At 39.4% G+C, this 25,802-nt stretch overlaps 1 protein-coding gene across 3 annotated transcripts in view; it reads left to right on the top strand.

Moving 5' to 3' along the window:
* Positions 1-25,802, top strand: part of ANAPC10 (anaphase promoting complex subunit 10) — a 273,020-nt gene that overhangs the window by 157,152 nt on the left and 90,066 nt on the right. The gene's annotated exons all lie outside the window — the stretch shown is intronic.

Here is a 25,802-nt window from a genome sequence, read left to right as displayed (position 1 = left end):
GCTTTTACAGCTATAAATTTTCCTCTAAGCACTGCTTTAACTACCTCCATAAGTTTTGGTATGTTGTGTTTTAGGTTCATTCATTTCAAATTGTTTTCTAATTTTTCTGTAATTTCCTCCTTGAAATATTGTTTTTTAAAGAATGTGTTGTTTGATTTTCACATGTTTGTGAATTTTTCAAATTTGCTTCTGTTATTGATTTCTAAGTTCATTCTATTGTGGTTGGAGAACATACTTTGTATGATTTCAGGCCTTTTTAAATGTGTTGATAATTTTTTTATGTCCTAACATACGATCTAACCTGGAGTATGCCTCATGTACAATTGAAAGAATGTATATTCTACTATTGTTTTGGGTAGTTGTTCTAGAGATCTCTGCTAGGTGTAGTTTGCTTACAGAGCTATTTAGGTCTTCTATTTAATTGTTGATCTTTTGTCTAGTTGTTCTATATATTATTGAAAGTGGAGTATTGAAGTTCCCAACTATTATTTTTGAATCGGCTATTTCTCCCTCCAGTCTAGTCAGTTATTGCTTCATGTATTCTGGTGCTCTGCTGTTACGTGCAGTTGTCTTTTAAGTAAGATAAGGAGGAAAAATGAGTTATGAACAAAATATGATTTATTCTTTTATTTTTACCCATGTAGTTACCTTTACTGGTGCTCATTTTTCTTCACCTACATTTGAGTTACTGTGTCCTTTAATTTCACCCTGAAGGACTCTATTTAGTATTTATTGGTTTCACATTTATTTTTCTCAGATGACCGTGTAACCATATATGTGGCTACACAAATCATTAGAAATGACTGATAAAATGATAAAACAATAATTACCTCTTGTTAGAAGAAAATATTTCACATTCTTTGGAAATACTATAGTTTTTTTTATTTTAAACCAGATTTCAAGGTTCTTTTGTTTTTAAAACACACACACACACAAATTCTTTTCTGTAAAAGTGATGGAAAAACCCTTCCTGAATGTAGCAATACAAATAATTAAATTATGAAAAACACTTCAGTCTTAAATTATGAAATAAATTCTTTGTGAAATCAAATCTGGGTCTGTAAATAATGGTGTTTGTTTTAAAAAACTGAACAAATAATGGAAAGTTTGAATAAAAGCACAGAACATAATGCTTGAATATTGAAGCGTAGGATTTTCTTTCATAACTCTTTTCAAAGTGTTTTATACATATTAATTTAAACCTCAAAAGTGTTCATTGGTAGATCATTTATCCACAAGTGTTTGCTAACAGATCATTTACCCCAGAGATGGGAGATGGAATTGAAGATATAACGAATGGAGTCTGGAATCATAATTTTCTTACCAGAAGCAAATGTTTCCCTCTGAAGAGTCCTGGACTTTTAGAACAAACTAGTAGGCATTTGCTTAATAACTTTTGCATTTAATCATAGACAAACAAGAATCTAAAATAGGCTCTGGCATATGGCAAATGTGTTAAGTGGCCTTTCATCATAGAAGCATGCTCGTTTGCAGCGTTCAGTAATCCCACTCTATTTCTGATCATGTCCATCACAGACTCTCATGTTTCCTCGGCCATCTTGGCAAGGAGGCAAGTTCACTCCTTCAAGTCACTGAGAAACTGATTGCTGCCATAACACATCTGTTGATAACACTGGGACCAAGCATGCATTGTAGGTCGTACTCAACAATAGTTCTTTGCTCAAAGCCTGTCTGGAACCTTCCTTTTCAGCTTGACTCGTCCGGAAGTTTTCTCAGAAACTTAGTCGCTTTCTGTGAGGTCCGGCCACTAATGATCTACCTTACTGTTCAGGTAGAATATTTTCCCTTAGCCAACTGAAGAAACCCCTTCTAAAAAGTGTCTTCCTGCTGAGCTTTTGGAGGATTGGGTGCCCACCACCAGTGACAGCTAGAATGGATTTGGTTTATTTCTTCACTCTGTGGAATCCATTTTGAAAACTGTCAACCTAAGCAGATTCAGAGAATGATTGCCATCAACTATTTGTGGATTCCACCCATTGTTCTGAGGGCTTGCATTGAAGTCTTTCCCATCTTGTATGTGATGATGCATTTGAACAGGGAAGAGTAAAATGACTCCTTTCAGTGAATCTGGACACTTTATGAAAATCAGCCAACCCAATATGATTTGTGAAGGGGAATCTTGCTGATAGAGCAGCTATTTTTCTCAATGTCTCTCCATCCGGCAGGTTACCTGAGGTCTAGTTTATTTACTTCTTCCACGAGGTGGCAGGACTTTTAAGCAATATTGTAAATGTGTCCCAGAAAGTTCTCTTGTTCTAACAGAGAACTTAGAATTGCCAACATTTGATGCAGGTCAAGGAGTTTAACTGGATTATGCCTCTGGGTTTCTATGATGACCTTGCTCTACATTCCTCCCTGTAATGCAGTTTATTTTTCCAGGCAAACATGCATTAAGAATGTGTTTTTGCTTTTGTCATCATGTCTCAATTGCAGAAATGATTTAAATCACAGATCTTTGAAACATCTGTGGTTTCTTGTTCTCAGGAGGAAAAGGGAGTGCATTCTGGACTTTGAACCGACAGGGGATAAAATCTTGCATTTCCATCTAAAATGGCAAGGGAGAAGGATGGAATGTTGGTGCTGGTGGAAGAAGGTTGTAGTGTTTGGGCCTGAATGGAATGAAAATACCTAAAAACAAATAACAGGAATGATGAGAGGTTGTGGCAAATACTACAAATGTAAGAGAAAGTGAATTGCTTCTGTGCATTAGGATCTTGTGGATTATTGGGTTCAAATTAAGTTTTACTTAAATATCATCACTGAATAATGGCCATTTTAGCCCATGATTCAATGTGAGAGGCATTTAGGGTGATCCTGGCTAATTGAGAAATTAGCCGGGATACTTTAGAAATCTTGTCATCAAATACAAGTGGAAAATATTTTCCCAGCTATCTGAAAATAAAGCAGTGAAAAATGAAAAGGTCAAATTGCCATAAACCCTTTGGCTTTTGTTTTGGGCAGTTGTGAATCGCATCACTCACTCTCAGATAACTAGAGCTTGAATTACATGAAATAAGCCTTTGGAATTAAGTTGATGGGTGGTCTTTACTTCAGTTTGTTACTCTGGCACTTGGGTACCAATACTTAATATTCATGATTAAATCCAAGGAGGAAAATGCTTGAAATTACAACCTCTTTTTGTGTTTGGAGAAGAATCTAGTTTCAGTCAAACTTTTCATTTAACTAAAATGTTGTAACCTTCCTTAATGGAGAAGGGGTAGAGTTCCAACTACTATTAAATGTTTACTTTTGGTTCACTTGCTGTAGAATGTGACAAGTTTGCAGATGTGTTTCCAATACAAAGACAAGGAACCCTTTTCTCTTTTCCTCTCTCCTGCAACACAAAACCTCACAAAAATCTACATACTGCAGATACAGCTGTTGGGAAAGTTCAGGCACAGAAACTCCCCAAACATGTAATCTATTGTCTCCTCCACACTCCTGTGAATGTCTGGCTTTCACAGACAGGTGCCCTTATTTATAAACACCTTCCATGAAGACAGCCAAAGATGTAAGGTGTGCCTGTCAGGGTGAGTGATGGGTGCAGTATGAATGAGTTAATGGGGGGGGGATGGTGGTGAGGTGTAACCTGAGCTCTTCTAATCCCTTGGAGCAGGACACCTGGAAGCTCCTCCTGCTGGGTCCCCCCTCCACCCCCCCCACCCCTACCAGCCCCTGGTTTTGTCAGATATGCAAAGGTGGAAAAAAGTAAATAGTGTGTGTCTATGGAGGGAGGTTGGGATGAGGACAGATTTGGGGAGTTCAATCCCAGCCAGTGAACTTCAAAAAGCCTCTCATCACTGAAAACAAAGCTACCACGGCGTGGTTCTTTGATTTCACTTTGGTGGTCCTTGCACTGTACAAGGCGTGCCTTTGACCCATTGCCCCTGCCTCCGACTCTTTTGCCTCTTGAAACTCTCTGGGTTGAAGTCAGAGTGAGGTAGGGAAATATTTGAAAGTAACTACCAGTGTGACGTCTACTCAGCCTGTTATGTAATTCCTTTGGTGACTTTTGAAGCATCGATTGGACCTTCCACGAGGGGGATCATGCATTGGTTTTTGTACTTGCAAAATAAGAATCTTCTCTTCTCCTTTACCTTGAATTTATGTTAGTACTCACCAAATCCAGTAGTTTGAGCCTGACAGCGTCAATAGTATTATAATTACATGCCTCTGTATGCAGTTTATCTTGAGAAAGGAGACTTTACTTAGTTATCATTAATAAGCTAATCTTTTCTAAGAGGCAAATCACTGTATAAACAAGCTCGTATGTTGTAGAGGAAAGGCTTAGGAATTAGGCACATTTAGTTTACATTTCTGTTCCAGCATTTACTATAAGTGATTTTGGATAAATGATTATACTTCTTTGTGCCTTACTTTTCTACCTCTGTAAGGTGGGGATATTAGTATCTCTCTTTAAGTGCTGTGATTAGATGAATCAATGGATATTAAACGTGAAGCATTTATTCTGATGCAGAGTGTAGGCTCAGTACATGCTAGCTTCTTCCTTCAGCAATTTGTGGTGAAACCTGTCTTAAAACAAGGATCAACCATGGAGCAATGCCTCCAAAATATTATCTTCTTGGTTGATTTTTAATCACCGTGGAAAAAGGTTCCCTGGATGCATTTGTTTTCTGCTGTTTTCACTCTCTCTTGGAAGAAACTCTGGTTCCACAAAGCAGCAAAGACAATATTTGGTGGATGGGAAATAAACAGAAACATGAGTAGTGTACTGATCAGGAAGATTTTTGTTTCTGGTCAAAGAATTTTTGTTTACCCTCATTAATACCCATCTCTAGATAGAAGCATGTGCCTTTTTCCACCCATGTGACAGCCATTTTTGAAGATATTGATGTACTCTTGCCTGTTTAATAGAAGTCTAATTTCAGGAATAATAAAATAAGAATATTAGAGCTGCAAGAAACTATCTTTATTATTAAAATAGGACATTGGAGAACCCAGAAGGAGTTTGAGAACCTAGAGATGCCACACATCGGGTTCACAGTAGAGTAGGGATTAAAATCCGGATTATTTGATTTTTAATCCAAAGCCCTATATTTTAGAAAGGGTATTTCATCATAAGCATTTGGCTGGTTTTTCTCTCAGTTGCTGCTCTTGGTTGACTGGAAAGATGAAAGCCAACATTAAGAACATAGGCTTTTTTACTGGTTTTCCAGTGATCCTTTACTGATTTGAAAGAGAGGAGGCAGGTGGATTCAAATTGGAAAAAAGTAACGAGAATGGACTCTCTAGGCTGGAATTCCCGCAATCGTTTCTGTTTGGGACAAATATTGGAATATTGAATCTTGAGTTTGTCATTTATTCTACCAATAATGATAAGCACAGATTCACTGATTTGAAGAACAATTGGTTAATGTAATTTATGGGAAATCAGAAGGTATATTTCTTTCTTTTTTTTTAAATTTTTTATTGGGGAATATTGGGGAACAGTGTGTTTTTCCAGGGCCCATCAACTCTAAGTTGTTGTCCTTCAATCTAGTCGTGGAGGGCGCAGCTCAGCTCCAAGTCCAATCGCCGTTTTTAATCTTTAGTTGCAGGGGGTACAGCCCACCATCCCATGTGGGAATTGTACTGGCAACCTTGTTGTTGAGAGCTCGCTAGCTAACCAACTGAGCCACCCGGCCGCCCCTCCGGAAGCTCAGCGGCAGCTCATTGTCTTCAACCTAGTTGTGGAGGGCGCAGTTCACTGGCCCGTGTGGGAATCGAACCGGCCACCTTGTTGTTCAGAGTTCTCACTCTAACCAACTAAGCCATCTGGCCACCCCAGGGTGTCTTTTATATGGGTTTGCTTTGATTATTGTATGAACTAAATCCTAGTGAGAGTTCTCAGGCTTTATAACTATTGAAAATGAACAACCAGTCTCTGGCTGAAATATCTCTAACCTGTGTTCCGCATCTTGTTCCAAGAGCAGTATACCCTGCCAAGCATACCGGATGGGACATCTGCAATAAGGACTGGAAAGGAGAATTTTGCCCTGAGTTTGAAGGTGTTATTTTTCCCATGGTTTGATTTGCCTGGCATTCTTTGCCTGGCATTTTTTCCTTTTCCTTTGCAAGGAAAGGGAGAAAAGAGGAGCGTTAGTTGCTGACGAAGTCAACAGGGCGCTGAGGCTGGTGGGGTTTATTACTTTTGGCAGATGGATGGTGTGATGTGGTTTTATTTCCTATTTGCAGAGCCTTTCTAGAAACCTGGGCTCTGTTCTTTAGTGAGTCCTCCTTGTCAGCTTATATATATTTAAAGAGACAGAATGGAAGTCCAAAAGAAGGAAAGGAATCCTGAGAAGCAGATTCTTAACGAGAACAGGAGACCCCACGGGAAAGCAATGGAATCAGAAGGGATAGAGTGGAAAAATGATCATCAGCATCTGAACATTGCCTTCTTTCCAGTGTAGAATTTGCATGGGTTGTGTCTCTCTTAGAGCCCAATGTAGATAATAGTGATAACAATAGTTTCAATTACAAATCACATGTGCATGGTACATCCCAGTTTAAAAATGACTTGTTTGCATGCATAATTTCATTTAGATAAAGAAGGTATGGAACACAAAGCGAACTTTTTGAGCATTCATATTAAAATCCTAGGGCTCTGGAATGACGGGCCAGAGTGGCATAGAGGAGGTGGACCTGGAATCTGGTTTTATTTCATCTCAATCATTAAAGCCTTGAATAAGGCATAAGCCCTACCCACGCCTGTTTTTCTAATGTTGCATAAGATAGCATTATATTAGATGATCTCTGGAATCCTCCTGGTGCTAATATTCTACTTCTATGATCCATTTCCCTGGATGGAGAGAAATGTTCATCTTAAACAAGGCACCCTTTGAATGGTGAAAGGCTCACTGCTCTTTGAGGAAGCCCCTTATTGCAGCAGCAGTTTTTGGGAGGTTTACAAAACCATTATCTTTTCAAGCATGCAGCTAGCTAAAAAAATACTGCTTTCATCACCACCATTTCTGTTTGGAGATGACAAATTCTCCCTGACAAGATGTAAATGGGAGCATGTATTGTACATATTGTGTAATTACCCCACAGTTAGTAACAAGTCTAACAAAAACAACAGTCACTTATTGGATGCCATAAGCTAAGTCTTCTTGAATGTAATTCTAAGCCAGAAATAGCTCAATCTGCACACAGGAATATTGTTATGTTACTTAAAGAGAAGTGTCTACATGGCCACGCCAATGCAGGAGAATGAAGAGTTGTGCCTACAGACAGTAAAGGAGAAAGCTAGCTGTGCTTCAGCAATGATCTGGTGGGGGCGGAGAGGGAGAGAGAGAGAGAGAGTTTGTGTGGTGGCAATGATTGGAAGAACAAGTGTTACGAATTCAGAGAGTTAAAAAATACAAAGGTGGAAATCTTACTTTTTTAACTTGGGACATGATTCTTCTACGCTCTTGTACCTTTTACACACACCTGAAAAGGAGATCTTAAAACCAATGAGAGCAACCTTAAAGTGGCATGAGAGAAAGAGGGAAAAATCCAGTGAGAATATTTCTTTAGTAGAATATCAGTTTCTGGGTTTTGGGTTTCTAGATATATTTCTCCTTGTACATATCATTGGGAGCTATATCTTTTTCCCCATGCCTACTATGTGCTTTTTTGGTTGTTGTTGTTGTAGCTTTTTATTCACTTAAAGGATTCTGTCTCGTAAGCAAACATTTTTAGAATAAACTTTTTATTTTGGAGTAGTTTTAGAATCAAAGTTGCCAAGATGGTACAGAGTTCCTACATTGTCCTCACCTCGTTTGCCATGGCACGTTAGACAAAACTAAGAAATTGACATCGGTATGTTGCGATTAACCAAACGCCAGAGTTTGTACAGATTTCACCTGTTTTTCCACATGCCCCTTTCCTGTTTCAGAGTACCACGTGGCATTCAGCCCACTCTACTTTCTTAGGCAAACAGAAGGATCTGGGGAAAGACCCACACATACTTTGAAGAGGTATTGACTTTGATCTGAATTTTCCTCATTGTTCTAGACGTAGTGTTGCACAAGGATGAGCTGGAGTCTGCTTTTGTGACTGGGCCCTGACAGACCCCAAGATAGGTTTGGCTCCTCCTTCTTGATAGTGCCAATTGCAGGTCTCCGCCAGGGAGGGCTCTGGTCAAGCTGTATGCAGTCTTACTTACAGATAACGGGAGTCATTTAGCATCAAAGCTGCATCTGGGACGGAGGAGACGTGCTGCCCATTCAGAAAACGTAGTTTTTTCACAGGGCTTTGGTAGTATTGAGTAAAGAAGTCTTGGGGCCTTTATTTATGGCTAGCCCCCATAACGATACGCCCCATGAAGCAAGGGATTGTTTCTGCTCTGGTCACTACTGTCTTCCCAGGTCCACCTGGCGCCTGACCTAAAGTAGGCTCTCCATCAATATTTGTTGAATGAACAAATGCGTGAAAAGGTGAGAAGCTGCAGAGCCACAGGAACACCAGCAGAGACAGGGAACACTGCGGTTGGCAAAGGAAGGGCGTTTGGCCCTCTCGGTCCCCACCCAGGTGGCCTTGGCAGTGAGGAGGAAGGAATCCTCCCCAGTGGGGGGCAGTTTGGAGTTCTTCAGCTGTTCTTAGCTGGAAGGCTCACTTCACTACATCACACCTGGCTATATTTCAAAGATTAATGAACAGCGTCTTGTCAGGTTTAATATATTGCGCTTGGGGAGTTTACTTTGACGATGTAATCATAAATTCCCTGAGCTGCGAATTATACCTTAAGGACTTAAATGAAGTTCTAGTGAGAACCAAAGAAACAGGAATCACCGTAAAATGTAAAAAGTGCCAGTTTTGAGAGAAAACTGTAAATTTTCTAGGACATTAGGTTTCAAAAGAAGGATTACACACAGACTAAACAAAGTAGAAGTCATAAAAATTTAAAGACACCACAAAACATAACAAAAATAAGATCCTTTTTAGTTATGACAGAATTCTAAAAGGAAACTTACACCAAATTATGCCACCCAAGCAGAGCCATTAATTAACCTAATGAGAAAATATGTTCCATTTCCATGGCCAAAGCATGTCAGGAAGCCTTTGACATTTTAAAATAGGAAAGAAAAAAGGAAGAAAGGAAGGAAGAAAGAAAGAAAGAAAGAAAGAAAGAAAAGAAAGAAAGAAAGAAAGAAAGAAAGAAAGGCAATTGCACCATTCTAAAACATTTTAAATATTGACTTATCAGTTCCAGAAATCTGAGATATTCTTGATAATATCCTCAATGACCCTTTGGGGAAATTTTTGCAATAATTGCGTAAATGAAATGTGGATTACAAAAGCAGTATTGGGAAAAAGAAGTTGGAGTCAATGGGCTAGTCAGGAAACTAAGGATCGGAATCTTCAGTGGAAGAGCCCCTGACCTGTAGGCAGAACGTCACAAGATGAGCTTGAGCATCGTGGAGAGAGAAAGCAATGATCAGATCCCCTCAACCTTTTTTCCCCCCCACAAACCTACATTGACCTGAATAAAGACTCAGGCAAAGCATGGAGATGTAAAAATAAGTATTCTGAAACAAAACAATAACAACGAAAGTTCCAAAAGCCAAGCCTCTTTGTGTGTCTCTAGAATCAATAGTGATTCTATTGATTCCATGATTCATGTTGCTTATATTCCAACCAAAGTTGTTTCCTCTCTGCATTGCCATTCAGTCTCCCTTCCTCTTGAGCCCTTTTAATGTCCCAAATCTCTCTACCTGCTCTTAGCCTTGAGCTTTGTTATGAGTACAGAGTGATACGTGGGCAATTCACAGACACTCTTTTTTCCATCTGAGAATGAAGATAATATTATTTCCCATATATTTTGAGAGTTTTTTCAAGGATTAGTGAGGTCATATGGGCAGAGTGCTTTGAGGTCTTCAGATGAAAAGGGCTATAGGAGTCTAACGTATTATTAGTCAGCATTATTCAAATGCTGCTCAGGCTTGTACTAGCACAGTTATAGTTGAGAAGGTATTAGTCAGGGGTTTATGTATTTCTCCCCAAGATTACTCTTAAAACTGAAATTGCAAAGTGGTCCCAGTTGTGAAAGTTGAAACCAGAGTAGGTACGAAGCCTGAATCACAGGCGTCCCGGGTGGTGTTATGTGGCCTGGACAGGCTCCAGGTTCCACCTTCTCCGGTGACCTGTGGGGCAACCTGCCCTTTTGCACTTTCAGAGGTGATAGACAGTTAATAGGGTCCTGGCAGCCCTGGAAATTTTGCCTCCAGGTCTGAGGTCAGAGATGTTTTTTCAGCCTTTGCTGGGACGGGAGTCTCATTCTTCCTAGCCTGTTGATCTGCCAATCATGTTAGGAGGTCATGCATTTGGCCTGCTCTATGGGAGTAGAAGAAGTGACTCTTGAGACCACCATTTTCCATCTGAGATGTCAATGAGCTGTCTCTCTACCCGCCCCCCTTCAGCACTGGAAATGTTCACAGATGTGCCTGGACTCTAGAACTCCTGGATTCCTTGGCCTGGTGTCCATACCTGGGCATTGGGAGCCTGGGCTTCAGGGTTTGGGACTTTTCCCAAGGTCGTATGATTCAACCCGAAGGTCTTTAAATGAGGGCTGAAGGGATTAATCTTTTAAGTGCGAAGAAATGCTGACGATTTTTATGTGGAAGTTGCAACTTGGTGATGAGGATGAAACATTTTGAAATGAATTTAAGCTCTAAACTCTAGATTTGTGTTAAATACATCAAACGTACTGATTTTTAGAGTTGATTATTAGATCAAAGTGTGGAGACAGTGGCTAAAATTCTTTAGTTCACCAGGGTGAATCCTGATTTTGTCTTGCTTCTCCAACTTTGGGGTGCATTAGAATCCCCTGGAGAGCCCATGAAAACACTGAGTGCTGAGCCTCACCACTGAAGTTTCTGATCCAGTAGGTCCCAAGTGGGGCCTGAGAATTGGCATTTTTAACAGGCCCCCAGGTGATGTTGATGCTGGTGGTCTGGGGACCATGTTTGGGGACCACAGTGCTGGGGGCATGGGCTGTACAGCCTGGAGTCTACACTAGACTTGTAACCCCAAGCATGGTCCACATCACGTGGGAAGCCTGTTAGAAACGTAGCGTCCCAAGCCCCACTCCAGCCCTAGTGTCTCTGAATCTACATTTTGTAAGGTGCTCAGGAAATGAGTATGGACATGAAAGTGTGAGAAGTGCCACTCTCAAGGCCCCTGTATATTTGTTTTTATCCAGTAACCTGTGAATTGTTCTGAATTTCCAGGATGAAAAGATCTCTGAGTCACATAGCTTTCAATCTGCCTACAGCTCTGATTGATTATGACCGAACACTCCCTGAGAATCATCTTAGCACAATGTAGTCTAGGGTTTTACTCACCTGTCAACTCATGTCTCATCAAAGAGTGGATCAAGGCCTATAACAATGGCCAATGACCAAAATCCAATGGCTTAAGTACACTGACAAGCTTGCTTTTACCCACAGGAACTAAAGGCACAAGGAAATACTCTTATACTTCTGTAATTATGAATGGGGTGACTCCTTGGGAGCGAGAACCCCATGAACCAGACGGGAGCGCATGGCTGTCCACCTTTTAGCCCTGTTGTACAATTCGGTAGAGCAGAAACACCAATGCTGCTCTTGGCAGGGCTAGCTGCAGCTCTCCCTGTGTGAAGGCAGGTGTTCCACATCAAATAACACTGCCCTGGACCTGAGAAACCCAGAGAAAAATGTAAATGAAACTAAACAGTTATGATAAGAACCAGACAACCACCCATCCACCCTGCCCCAACTCATCCCACCCCCCTCCACCTCACGTCTTTGCTCATACAGCCGAAATGCCTGGAAGTATCTCTAGAATTTCAAATGCTGTTTTTTAAAAAAAAGACTCCACAAACCTGGGAAATCAGGACAGATTTATTGGAGGCCCTGGGCAAACAGGACTTCACCCAGAAGATCCCATCAAGGTATACAGTTAAGGAGAGGGTTTGCAGATGACAGTTCACTAAATGTGCATATTTGGCGACTAAAGCAAACATTGGGTGCATCTTTCGTGGTTTTGCGTCGTCCTAGCGAGTCATTCATTCAACAAGTGTATACTCAGTGGTAGGGTCTGTGGGGAAATACAAAAAAAGAAGCTTCTTGTAGGGGAAGTAGTGTGATGATAAAAAGCTAGCGTGCAAGGTGTGGCGTGCAGGAGCAGACTGCGGAGAATAGGGTGCCAGAGCTCGCGGGAATACGGGCCGCAGCAATACGAGCATACACTGGTGATAGAAGTTGTGGATGTCTCTTGATGTCATTCAGTTTCCGTTTCCAATGAGCCCATTTTTTGGATTAATGATCATTTACCAAAGGAGCTGTGACCTAGAGGGAGAGCCTTGCAACCAAGGCTGCTGGAGAAATGCGTATGGACTGGTTTAGTGGCTTTAAATCACGCAGGGCTTTCTAGTGCACTTAAAACCCAAACTCTTTGTTGGTACCTACAAGAGGTTGCATAATTGTCTCCTACATCTCCAACCTCCGTCTTCCCTTTGATTCCAGTACTCCAGCTAGTCTGCCCTCCATGACTGTGACCAGTCCTTTCCTCTCTCCAGGTCTTGGTTTTTTATTCTCTTTATTCTTTATTTTGAGTCCCTTTCCAAACTCTTCACATCCTCTTCCTGAGTTGGGATTTCTGTGGCCTCCCTGTTTAAAGTAGCTCTCACTCCCAATTTCTCTCTATGCCATCACTCTGTTCTCTTCCTTCTTAACTGTCCTGTTTATCAATTACTATGCAACAAAGTACTCTAAAACTGAGTGATTTAAAGCAAAAACAATCATTTTATTATATCTCTAAGTTTCTTTGGGACAGAAATTGAGGAATGACCTGGCTGGGTGGCTTCTGCTCAGAACGGAGTCTGTCATGCAATTGCATTCAGGAGGTGACTGGAGCTGGAACAGAGTGGGATTGCAGCCACTCGCCTGGGAGGATATCACTCTCCTTCATGGAGTCTCATGGTCCCTCCAGAGAGGCTAGTTTTAGCTTCCTCTTAGCATAGTGGCCTTACAGAGTGACTGAAGGCTTCCGAAGCCACACGTTCCTGTGAACCAAGTGTAAGTTGCATAACCTTTTACGACAGTGACACGGAAAGTCACTCAGCATCATTTCTACTTCTTAATGGCTCAGATTCAAGGGTGTGGGAATAAGACGCCACATCTTGATGGGGATGACTCCAGGAAAGCATGTGCAATTGGAGATCTTGTTGCATGCAACCTTAGAAAATACAGTCTGCCACAATACTGTTTATTACCGTATGTATAGTGTATAGTGCGAATTTTTCTATTAGATCTCCCTCCTTAGAATGTATGTTCTCTGAGGGCCGGAGCCCTGTCTGTCTTGGTTACTCCTGTACCACCAGTCAAAGTGCATATGTAGTCATTGCTCAACTCAATGTTGAATGAGTGCCCGAATTCCAGGATAAGTGAATGCTTCAACTCAAATCTTTTATGACACTGACACATATCATTGGTGAATGTTGACCTCCCCACTTTCTAAAGGATGCAGCAATAACTACTCAGCAGCAATAAGAAGTCTCTCTTACCCCTTCCTCTTTTTACGTTGGCATTTCTCTAATGATGTTTAGTTCTCATTTGAAAGAAACAGACCTTCTGAGGCTCTGCTGTGTTCTGTGGCCTTCTTGTCCCAGGCACCGGGACCCAGACTCCCTTCTCAGAGATGCCCCCTGCCTTCCTCTCGTCTTCTGCCCTATCTAGTTTTTCCAACGGCACACCAAGCCCTCCCATGCAGGGCAGTGGGTATGTCAGGGAATTCTCTCTACAGATACCTAATTGAATGATAATTGGATCACATTTAACCTGGCCAGATGGTAAGACATTTGGCCACTGATTAGCTTTCCATATAATTTTTTCACATCTCAGTAAGGAACTATTTGATGAGCAGTTTTTGGCCCCCTTTAAGTTTTTTATTTTTGTTTTTTTTTCCTTAACTAGCTCAGTTCTCTACCACATATGCCTCAAGTGTTTTGTTAAATTGCTTAGAAAGGCATTTAGGGCCAAGTGGAGTTGAGATTGAATAGGTCCAGTCACAGTTTTCCAAGTGGATCTTCGTGATTCTCACGAACGTCCTTTAAAGATGCTGTACATGAAATGCACTTTGATCGCCTCCCAGGAGAAGAGTAATGATGTATCTTTAAACGGTGGTTTTCAGATGAGGATTCCTTATAAAATTCCTTGCTGTTTTTGTTTTATAACGAGGATAGAAGCAAGTTGGGTAATGAAGTAAGACAAGCAAACATGAAGTTCTAACATTGAGAAGCTCCGCGCTCCTGTTTTGCTGCTGTGCCAGTATTCAGGTCGTATCTTTTCCTTAGGGGATTTAACTTTACGGAACATTAACTGAATACATCATGTTTGGAGCAATATGAGAATGCCATATTCTCATTGGCCCAGGCTACCTGCCTGCAAATTAACTTTCCTGAATCTGACTATGTGTTTTGTTGCAGCTGCTTCTATTTCTAGTGAAGTAGCTTATAAATACAATAAAGAAGAGAGAAATCCTGAACTGGAGTTGAATGGACAGATTGACCAAAGAGATTGAAATCAGGAGCTCGTGACCCTAATGGTGATGGAGGGAAGATGCTTTTGGCTGGCCCAGGTGTCCAGTAGGCCTGGATATGGGTATGGCAATAGCAGGGAATCAATAATGCTCAGGGTGACAAGTCGTAATGCATTTATTTCAGGGACTAAGTGAAAATCTCACCTGGAATTTTCATTGTGACATGAGATCTCCCCCTTCTCTCTTGGCCCAGGCCCCAAACATTGGTCTTAAATAAATAACCAAGGTGGATTGGATTTAACTGGAAAACTTTTTGGCCAGATAAGTACTTTTAGACATGAATAGGATTATCTTTATTGTCCGAATATTGTTTCTCCTCCCACATTCTCAACATTTGGAGAATGAAAAACATGCCTTGTACCCACCTTTATCTTCCCAAAAGGACCTGGACTGGTCTTCAGTCATTATGTATCGATTGATTGGTGGATGGTTGTAAGTGCTCTTAACATTGTCCTGTGATGAAATCAGTGTTTCCTGGGCCCAGTGTTAGGTTTTATTGTGTAAATGAAAAGAGAAAGTATGTAAGAAGAAAACTGCCAAACTTCTTCTCTTCCTCTTTCCTTTCCCTCCCTTTCTTTTTCTCTTTCTCTCCTCTTTTTTCCTTGCTCTCCCTTCCTTCACTGTTCCCTTTCTTCCTTTTTCTTCCTCCCTCCTTCTCCCCTTCCCTCCCTTCCTCCCATCTTTCTTCTTTGATTTTCAGTCATTATAGAAATATAGGGCTGGGTTTATTTTATTTTATTTATTTTTTTTCTCAAACTCTGGTAGTCACACTTCCCTTTCTCCCTTTACATTTGTGGTAAGTATAATATGTTGATATGAATTATTTTTTGAAATGCAATCTTATAGAGGGAATCAAGTAGGGGAAGCACATTAGTATGAGATCCTAAGTCAAGACACGTAGAAGTGAAATACTTTAAAACAAGCCTCTGAAGACAACAGAAACAAATAATTGTTGCAATGAAACAAGGAAGTATAGAAGCCAGTCTTCACATATGTCCATGGTGGTAGGGAGATTGAAAGTAGGTAAAAAAAATGTGAGTTCAGGTCCAGAATGATGACATCACAATGCTTTGTGAAATAAGTGCAGCAGACCCTTGTGAAACTGCCTTTCACAAAATCCCTGATACTCTGCAGGCCTTTGAAAAGCCCTGTGGACTTGTTTTTACCAAAGTTGGTAACAAAGTGAGTCCCATTAGATAATGAACAAACTTATCAACAAAGCATGACTACATTAGAGTGTATTAAACCCATCATCAGAAATAAATGTTTGAAAACAAGATGAGAATAAATATTATCATTAACTTGGCAGTCATGTGGGAGGCAACACAAATACCTAGAAATTTGGAGTAATTAAGTCATAAGCTTAGTTTTTTTTAAAAATGGATAGACAAAGTTAAATAAACTCCAAGTTCCCTTCTCCTTTTCTCCTTACCAGAAACAACCAATTGTTGTCCATTATGCCAAAGTGGGCGAGTTTGGTCCATCAGACTTCTGATGAATTGTATTCATATCCAAGAAATACTATTTTCAGAGCACTTTCACTGTGGTATCTCCTTTGATGTTGGCAAAACTGTGGCAATTATCCTTATATCCAGTTTATCAAATGTAAAATAAGTATGATGATTTCTTTCAAATGCTAGCCTGCCAGTGTCTCTTGAATATGAATTGGAAAGACCATTGATGAGTGACTGCTGACATTCTGACTCAGTTTTCACTGCTGGTCCAGTGATCCCCCTACTATGCCATTATCTTGTCCAAATTATCTTAGGCCTTGTACTGTAAACACTGATTAATTTATGTAGTTATCATTGATTCACAGATGTCTGGTTAGAACAGTACATAACCTTATGTTTCCCTCTGAGCTCAAGGGAATATAAGAATTGCCATACCGACCCACCTGCTCTCTTACTCTTGCTGAGGCACGCTCCCTGGAAGAACACTGTTGCTCTCTTCTCAGCCATCCTTAAAATTTGGGTGTATTTCAGCTTCAGTCTCCATTTTCCTTTTGCACATGTCCATAGGAGAAAGAAGGCAGCATTTAGCTTATTCTAACAACCTTGAGGTTACTTTTGAAAGAGGTGGGATAATAAGTAGAATTTCCTAAAATTTTGCTGCTCAAAGAGGGGCCTGTGCAGCAAGGACATTGAAATTGCCTGGCAGCTGCTTAGACATGTAAACTCTCAGGCTCCACTCCATACTTGGTGAATGATAAACTGCCTTTCCCATGATTCCCAGGTAACTGGCATGGAAAGACATTGACGTTTGAGAAGCCCTGGCCTGCAAGATAGAGTGCGAATGAAGAGGGCTGGGGATCGGGGGTCAGGGTCACACACAGCATCTGAGGTGGAAGAAATGAACACATCTTCTCAGGGGGTTGCTATTCTGGAGGTTTGGTTGGCGACGTCTGCTGCTCAAGGTTTTTAGCACTAGAGGGTGACATTGGGCTGCACAGCTCCGTGAGCAAGACCTCTCTTCAGAAAACACATGCGCATCTTCAAACGATACACCATTAGACTTTTTGAGGGTCTCTCCTGTCAGATTTACTCTTGTTACCAAATAATGACTGCCGTTCATTTGGCAGGAACTGTGTGCCAAGAACTGTGCCACGCCCTGTACATGCATGGCCTCATTTAATCCTCAGAAGTGCCGTTATTGCCCTACTTCCGAGATGAAGAAACTGGGCTCCGGGAGGTCAGCAAATATGTTTCACACGGCTGAGAAGTGACAAGAAGTGATGGAGTCTGGATCAGACTGGGGCTGTGGCTATGAGCCTGGGCTCTGATCTCCCATTGCACCACCCCCTCCAACTTCTCACAGCAGCCCTGCAGGGCAGGCATAATGAAGTAAACAACTGTGACCCTGTTAAACAATTAAAATAGAAGAACAAAGAACTCAGTTAAAAGTCTGTGCACTTTTAATGTACTTTCTCTGTGAGGCAGAAGAGCACAGAGGTTACGTGTACAGGCTTGATAGTTTTCTGTCCGATGCAGGAGTCACTGGCCTGGGATGGCTATTGGACGCTGGGATGGCTATGGCTATGTGGCTACTGGGACTGAAGAACTGAATGTTTAATTTGCTTAATTCTAATTAGTTTATTTTTAAAACTGATTCTTGAGTCAGTTATTGGAAAACTTTTAAGAATGTTTGGAACTACTTGGGTACGTGAATCTACTTTTTGAACTGTCAAGTATTTTGATAAAAATCTCCTGTCCGAATTAAGGTACGCTGTAAGTGTGGAACACACACTGGTTTTCAAAGACTTAGTATAAAAAAATAAGAACGTAAACTATTTCATTAATGATTTATATATTGATTACATGTTGAAACGATCATATCCTGGGTACCTGGAGTCATATAAAATATATTATTAAAATTACTTCCACCTGTTTCTTTTTATTTTTTTAATGTGGCTACTAGAAAATTTAAAATGATACATGTGGTTCACGTACTATTTCTGTTGGCCCATGCTGCTCCAGAGACAGATCGTTGGGTTCAAATCCTCATTCTCCCATTTAATAGCTGTGAGAACCCTATGTTGTTCCATTTTTCCCTCCTTTGTAAAATGCTATAGGAGTACCTATTAGATAATGAACAGACTTACTGACATGGTTGTTGAGAAGTTTAAACGAGTTAGTATTTGTCAAGGGCTCATTGGATGCCAGTTCTCCAGGGGCCTTTTGTGTTTCCGCCCATCTTGTAGGTGGCAGCGCTGAATGCCTTTGTTCTGAACTGTCTTTTCAAGGATGCTTGTATAGTGAACAGCCTTGGAAGACAGAGGTAGCTTCTCCCTCTAATGCAAAGATCAGGTAGGTTTCCCTACTGTCCATTATAAAACACTTGGTATCCCTAAGCTCAAAGTTCCTCTTCTACAACTCAACCCGCTGCATGTGCAAGTATGACCTGGCCCTTTCTGTGTTACCCTGTGGGAACTGGGCCTCAGATAACTCGTTTTGGGTTATGGCAATTGCTGTGAGTAATGAACTGTCATTTGTCCCTGACCCGAGGTCTTGTGCCTTCTGCCAACATCCATGAAATCATGGCAGCCTAACTCGTTAGCTTCTAATTAGAGTGAACTCTTAGACCGCTCACAGTTCTTGATGGTACTGAGAAGAGACCTGGCACACAGTATCACATAAGTGTTAGATATTATTACTGTTAATATTATCCCCACTTATTTCCATTTGGATTAGCTGAATCACTACTGTCTTATGCCTTTTGTGTCAACTTCCATTTAGGGAAAGATCTTTTCTTCACTCTTTCTTTGGACCTCTGACATTCCCCTTAGCTGTACCTTATTGCTTATGCCTCTTGATTACTTCAGGTTGCATGTGGTGAAATGGTTAGACTAATGGATTTGGTTTTCTCTCTCTAAATATTGTTTTTCTATTGCTGCAGAATTCTTCTCTTTCAGAGCAATTTTATAGAACTAAATAGAAAGGCACATAGTGGCGTTCTCATGCCCCTGCTTCCTCTGGACTTTCTCTAACACAGAGAAGCGTTTGGCACATGACGAGTGTTAGCCACTGTCACTTCTATCTACCAGCAATTCTGTGCTACTTCTTTACTTGTTTACACCCAGAGATGTGTGTCCACATTATCACAGCACACAATTTCCATGCCTGCATAATGGATTTTGACTGTACTATAAAACTATACCTAGAGTTAAGAATTTTAATGGTTTTGGTCAGAGGCCAATGTAAAAAAATTCAGTGCAAAGAGTATGTAGAATATACTATTTGGAATGAGCTACAGGATAAGTATGAGACAAAGTTAAAGGGAATGTGAGATTTTCCTGTGTGAATGATATCTAAGGGATTAACAAACACAGACATCACCAAAACGTTTCCACTGAACTGGCGGAATTACCTTGAACTCTGATTTTTGAAACAGCTAATATAAAAAGACACTATTTTTATATAGGCAACTTCAACTTACAATGAAATAAAATGAAGCATTCGGTTCCTCAGTCACACCAGTCACATTTCAAGGGCTCGATAACCACATGTGGGTAGTGGCTACTGTACAGGACAGTGCAGACGTAGTACATTGCCATCATCTCAGGAAGTTCTGTTGGCATCTGTGCTCTAAAAAATTTCGTAAATGTTTGAATCAGATAGTGAGTATTGTTCTTTAGTGAATAACACTGACAGTTGCTTCTGGGGCATTTTGGTATAATTCTAGATGTGTTTACAACTTTAAATAACATGATTATATCTTGGTGTTAAGATAAAGGGATAAAACATTATTTCTGAAAAATCAATATAACACAGGAGTTCCTTTTCTGTTTTCAAGGTCAGTATTTTCGTTTAAATATAGTTATTGATAGTTTCCTTTTTAATTCTTTTTTCTTGATAGGAGTCTTTCACGGCATTTTGTCATTGTTACAGTTCTAAACAAGCATCTATTTTATTTTATGGTACATGTTGCTTTAGCAACCCAGTTTAGTTTGAGCATATAGATGAATTCCAATGTGCATGAACATATTGTACTTGTTTGATGATTATGATGCTATTGCTGAAAATAAAAACAGCAGCTGTAGTAACAACAGCAAGTAGCCCCAGTTTCATGATGGTGACTGACTGCCGTGCACAAATAGTTACTCTGTGTTGTGTCCATTCTACTAACTAAGCACAAACCTGGAATTAAGACACAGGACATATCATTGTTTGCTTTCTGGAGGCAGAAAGCCATGTTTCTGTGAAGTCTTTTCCAGTATTACTAGTCTGTCCTTGAAGGTAAAACCGCCTATAAACCATGCTTTAGATCCTTGCTCTTCAAAGTGGGGCCCATGTACCAGCAGCACTGGAATCCCCTGAGTGTTTATTAGAGATATGGAATCTGAGCCCCACCCCGGACCTATTGAATCAGATCTGTATTTAGCAAAGTCCCCAGGTGACTCGAAGTTTGCAGACTGAAGTTTGAGAAGCACTGCTTCAGACAATAAAAATGAGACCTTGGTAAGTCTGATGCCATTTCTAGGGCGTGGTGTTGTGGGTTGAATGGTGTCTCCCCCAAAATTTCTATGTTGGAGTCTAAACCCCAGTACCTCAGAATGTGACCTTGTTTGGAGATAAGGTCTTTACAGGGGTGATCAAGTTAACATGAGGTCAATTGTGTGGGCTCAAATCCAGTATGGCTGGTGTCCTTATAAAAAGGGAGAATTTGGACTCAGCGCCATGTATAGAAGGAGACTATGTGAAGACACAGGGAGAAGACAGCCATTTAAAAACCAAGAAGAGAGGCCTGGAACAGAACCTTCCCTCACAGCCTTCAGAAGTAACCAAGTCTGCTGATACCGCGATTTCAAACTTCTAGCCTCCAAAGCTAAACGACAACACATTTTTGTCACTTAAGCCACTCAGTCAACGGTACTGTTTGAGCAACCCTAGCAGACGTGTGCTTATACTTTCTTCTGTATCATGAATTGTCTGCCCTTTAGATGATATCTTCCAGGCATTTATGCTCCATATCTGCCCTGAATATGGTATCTGTCTATCAGTAAGAGTGTCTTTTCTAATTATTTAGCCATCACAAATTAATGAAAAGGAGTAGTGTATGGACTCCTATCCGAGACTTGGCAATTTCAAATCTGCAATCCACGTGGATCCTGGGATTAGTAGTATCCAATAACAATACCTGTTAGAGCTGGAAGGAACCTAAGTCTCATTTTATACACCAGGAAACTGAGTCGTAGTGCAGTGAAGGACTTACCCAATATCATCCGGTTAATCCTTTGGAGACACAAAGCCAGGATCCATGTTTCACAGCCCTGGCTCAAAGTTCCGGCCAGCACACCTGGCATGCGTGGCTTTTGGTAGCTGGAGATCACAGAACAGAGTGTCTGTGATAATCTAAATTGCTCTACATGAAACACATGGATTCTGCATCAAGTAGGTTTAATTATAAAGCTATAAACATGTCAAAAGGATCTGATGACATCTTATTAAATTACAAGAGTGAGCGCAAGTAGTTTCTGATGTGGGCTTAGTCCCAAGAAGAATGAGTTTTATAGTCAGGAACTACCCTGGCTTCTCCCTCCCTCTCCCTGCCCCATTCTTCCCCCCTTTTACATTCTGTTTTAATCCTAGAAAATATTATATAAAAATCAAACGTAAGTTATGAAAATACAGAAGAAATATTTCATCCAACTTGGCATTTTGTGTTTTTTTGTTTTTTACTTTTATCCTTTCATTCCTTTGAATGATGGTAGGATTTAATCTCCGGAGAGATCTCTTTGGAATGCCAAATTAAAAAAAAAAAAACTATATATTTTTTCTGATCAGATACTAAGTGTGGCTGTTATTTTACATTGTACCATCTCTCACATTAGCTTGTCAGACTCCTAGGCAAACTGGAAGCTGATAGTTTTAATAGTACAAATGTGAGCTATGAAAATTCTTAGTGACAACTGTGAGAGTAATGGCCGTTTCCACTGGTAGCCGCCTAAATAATTTAAGGGTTACGTATCATGTTTGAAGGTAGGATCCCTCTGACTGCATGTTGCTGTGATCACATTAGGATTCAAGGCAGTGGTTTGTTAAAGTGTTCCCCTGAAGACAATCTCACCATGTCCTTTTGTAATTCTACCATGTTATCTCTCTTCTCATCTGTGTCTTAAATATATATATAATCTCAAGCTAAAAAAGGAAAAGAGAAACCCCGTCAAGTATTTACAACAAAGAGAATTTAATGCAGGGAACTGATTATACTGATAATAGAGCTGAGAAGCCAATCAAGGGACAGTGAGGGAACCCAGTTTAGCAACAGCAAGAACCCACTTTCCTCTCTAGCTGTCATATACTTATTATTATTACTATTATTATTATTATTATTATTATTATTATTATTTTCTGATGGCTGCTCTAGGTCTGTCAGGGATTTTTTTTTTAATTAAAGTTTATTGGAGTGACAATTGTTAGTAAAGTTACATAGATTTCAGGTATACAATTCTGTAATACACCAGCTATATCTCACATTGTGTGTTCACCACCCAGAGTCAGTTCTCCTTCCATCACCATATATTTGATCCCCCTTACCCTCATCTACCATTCCCCCATCCCTCTCTTACTCTCTGGTAACCACTAAACTATGGTCTGTGTCTGTGAATTTTTGTTTCTTCATTTGTTTGTCTTGTTCCTTTGTTGTTTTCAGTTTTATATACCACATTATCAGTGAAATCATATGGTTCTTGACCTTTTCTGTCTGATTTATTTCGCTTAGCATTATAATCTCAAGATCCATTCATGTTGTCACAAATGGTCCTATTTCATCTTTTCTTATGGCAGAATACTATTCCATTGTGTATATATACCACACCTTCTTTATCCAATCATCTATTGAAGGACACTGGTTGTTTCCATGTCTTGACCACCGTAAATAAAGCTTCAGTGAACATTGGAGCAGTCTGTCAGGGATTTTAAAAGTAGGAGATATGCCCTCGGGAGATTTATAATCTGGTTGGAGAGACCAGACATGCACAGGAAACCAAGAGTGTGATTAGGGACTAAAACACTGGGAGGGCAGTGCCTAATGGAGAGAGAACTCTGGTGCTTCCTAGGCCACTGAGGAGTTAAAGGACACTTTTCACGGTGTCACTTTGCCTAACAAAACTGGAGAGTAACCTGAACAAAGGCACTCTGTCTGTGACTCTGTTTGTAACACATTTTATTTTCTTAGGAATAAACATCTCTTGTAGAGAAACTCTCAATGAGTCAAACAGATGTATTTATTCAGAAAGAAAGGAGACCTAGATGAAAGCATTTGTTCCTCTAAAGAATATTGGCAGATTTAGTATTCATGTTCAAATTAGCATATCTGACCTTACATAAATACTCTTGATAGGGTTAACTGGAAGCAAAATGGCAATGTCAACAAAGTTTGGGGGTGTCTGCAATCACCTTTTGTCATGCCCTTTCCCTTCTAGATGTGTCTGCCCTTCAGTTTGGGCTCTCAGTACTCCCACCTGCTATTTTACATTCTTCACTTATAGTTGTTATTTACTTGAAAGAATCAGATTTAAGTCATTTACGATTTAGAATCAATTGAAATCAATATATAACATGCTATGACTGCCTAATATATCTACCCAATTGAAACTGACCTTTAACATTGGCATATATTTTGGGCAGTACAATTTTAAAATTAGAATATGAAAAATGACAAAAGGCAAGAATATTTTGAAGAAGTAGTTTGGGTATAGACTATCTGAAAATTAGTGTTCATATAATCAGTATGAGTATGTCGGGAAAACTTTTTTAAAATACTGAAATAAGAAAGAATTTTAAAATAGCACATGTATATCAGGTCATAAGATAAAGTTTAATACATTTGATCATGTTAAAGGACACAAAACACAGTCAATCTAACGAAATTTCAGGCATGCATTTACATAAATATATTAAATTAAGAAAAGAAATTGTACACTTAAACATCCTTTTCACCTAAAAAATCATTAAATCCACAGATCAACAATAAAAACCAATTCTCTGCATTTACCACTTTAAGATACAATTGTTCTATTTTAAAGATAACACAAATACACTTGTTAGAATTTATATGCATTATACATATATTATATATTACATAGATAGTGTGTATACATATGTAGTGTTTGTACAGATAGATAAATATATATATACATGAGTGTGTGCACACATACAGGTACACACAGATGTACTTTAGGCCATCTGTACTATTATTGCTGGATTCTAATGTTGAGCTGAATTGGAGCTGGTTGGGTGTGATTGGTGTCTTTTGCTTCAAACATGTTCATCAAACCCATCGGGCTCACAATCCTCCACTGTAAATGTCCCTGCCTTTTCTATAGCACATAATCACGCTAGGCACTTCAATAAATATTTGTTGAATTCATGAATGGATCGATGACTGAATAATAGAATATTGATCAAAGAGACATGCATATTATAATAACTTGGTTAAAGAAGTCAGATCAATTCAAACTTGGATTATCTGAGCCAATGACTTTGCATGTTACTTTTCATCTGAACATTTATAGAAATTCCCACTAGTACATATATTAACTCTGCTTCCTTAAATGTGTGCTTTTATACGTATTCACACAGCCTTCTGCCTCTTATTAACAGAAATTCAAGCCAGGATTGGTTCTGGTATCTTCTGTGAGTGAGGTTACGGACAAATTGCCCTAATTGTCAACAACCTAAAGGAAAATGAACACTTAGGAAAACCAAAATGCGTTAGAGGAATGATAAAATTAACCATTCTTTAAAACTGGACAAAATTAATCATAGATAAAGCCAGGAAAGATTGGGGGGGGGTTCTTTGAATATTTCTCTTATGCTTATTAATGATAATAATTTGGTAATTTTTTCATTTTAATTAGATGGGTTTCTTTTAAATAAATAGTCTTCTTTCACATATCCTAGGGACTCAAGCTCCAAAAATTCCATAGACCTCAGTATCATGTTACTACATGGTTCTTGGTGAAATGCGTGTCTAAAAATGTCCTATAAGTATAATGAGATATGGGAAATATCTGATATCTGATAAGGTTGTCAGTTAGATTTCTCAATAGTAGTATTATGAATAGAATGTATTAATAGTGTTAAGCTCCACTATACATGAAATCTTACTTTATTTCAGGAAAGTCATGCCTCCAATTTTAAGGATCTGAGATAAAGAAATATCCATATATATTTTGAATATAGACTATACCGAACCTGAACACGTGTTGTTCTTGTGAATGGAAACTTGGTTAGTTATTTTTAGTTCAAAAAGAAATGTACAAGAATTAGTTTCTAACTGTGACGACAGAGCTTATATTTAGCCATTATGAATTTCCCATCACTGTTAATGTTCTGTTCTTTCTAAAAATATTTTTAACTTAAAAAATTATAATCAATTGAGATAACTCATCGCATATTTATGTTAATTTGCTTGTATATGTTTACATGTATTTTGACTTTAAGTAATAAATCATCTACATATGCAAAAAAAATCTCACCTGAAACATGATGTCTGTCTTAGTGATATATATGAGAAGTAAGCTTAGAATTCATGCTGGTACCTTTTTTTTTTTGGTAAGCCATTGTATAATCTGGCTAAAAAAAGCAATAACAGGTTAATAGGTTTTAGGCTTAGTTTTATGTTTATACAAGAGATCCCATATTTATTTTTTTATTTTTCCAACCAATTTATATATAGCCTATATAAAAGAAAGCAAGGTAAATGATGGATGT

This window comes from Rhinolophus hipposideros (assembly GCF_964194185.1).
Source record: "Rhinolophus hipposideros genome assembly, chromosome: 16".
Lineage (NCBI taxonomy): Eukaryota > Metazoa > Chordata > Mammalia > Chiroptera > Rhinolophidae > Rhinolophus > Rhinolophus hipposideros.
The sequence above is the reverse complement of the archived record's forward strand: the minus strand, read 5'-3'. Positions and strand labels throughout refer to the sequence as shown.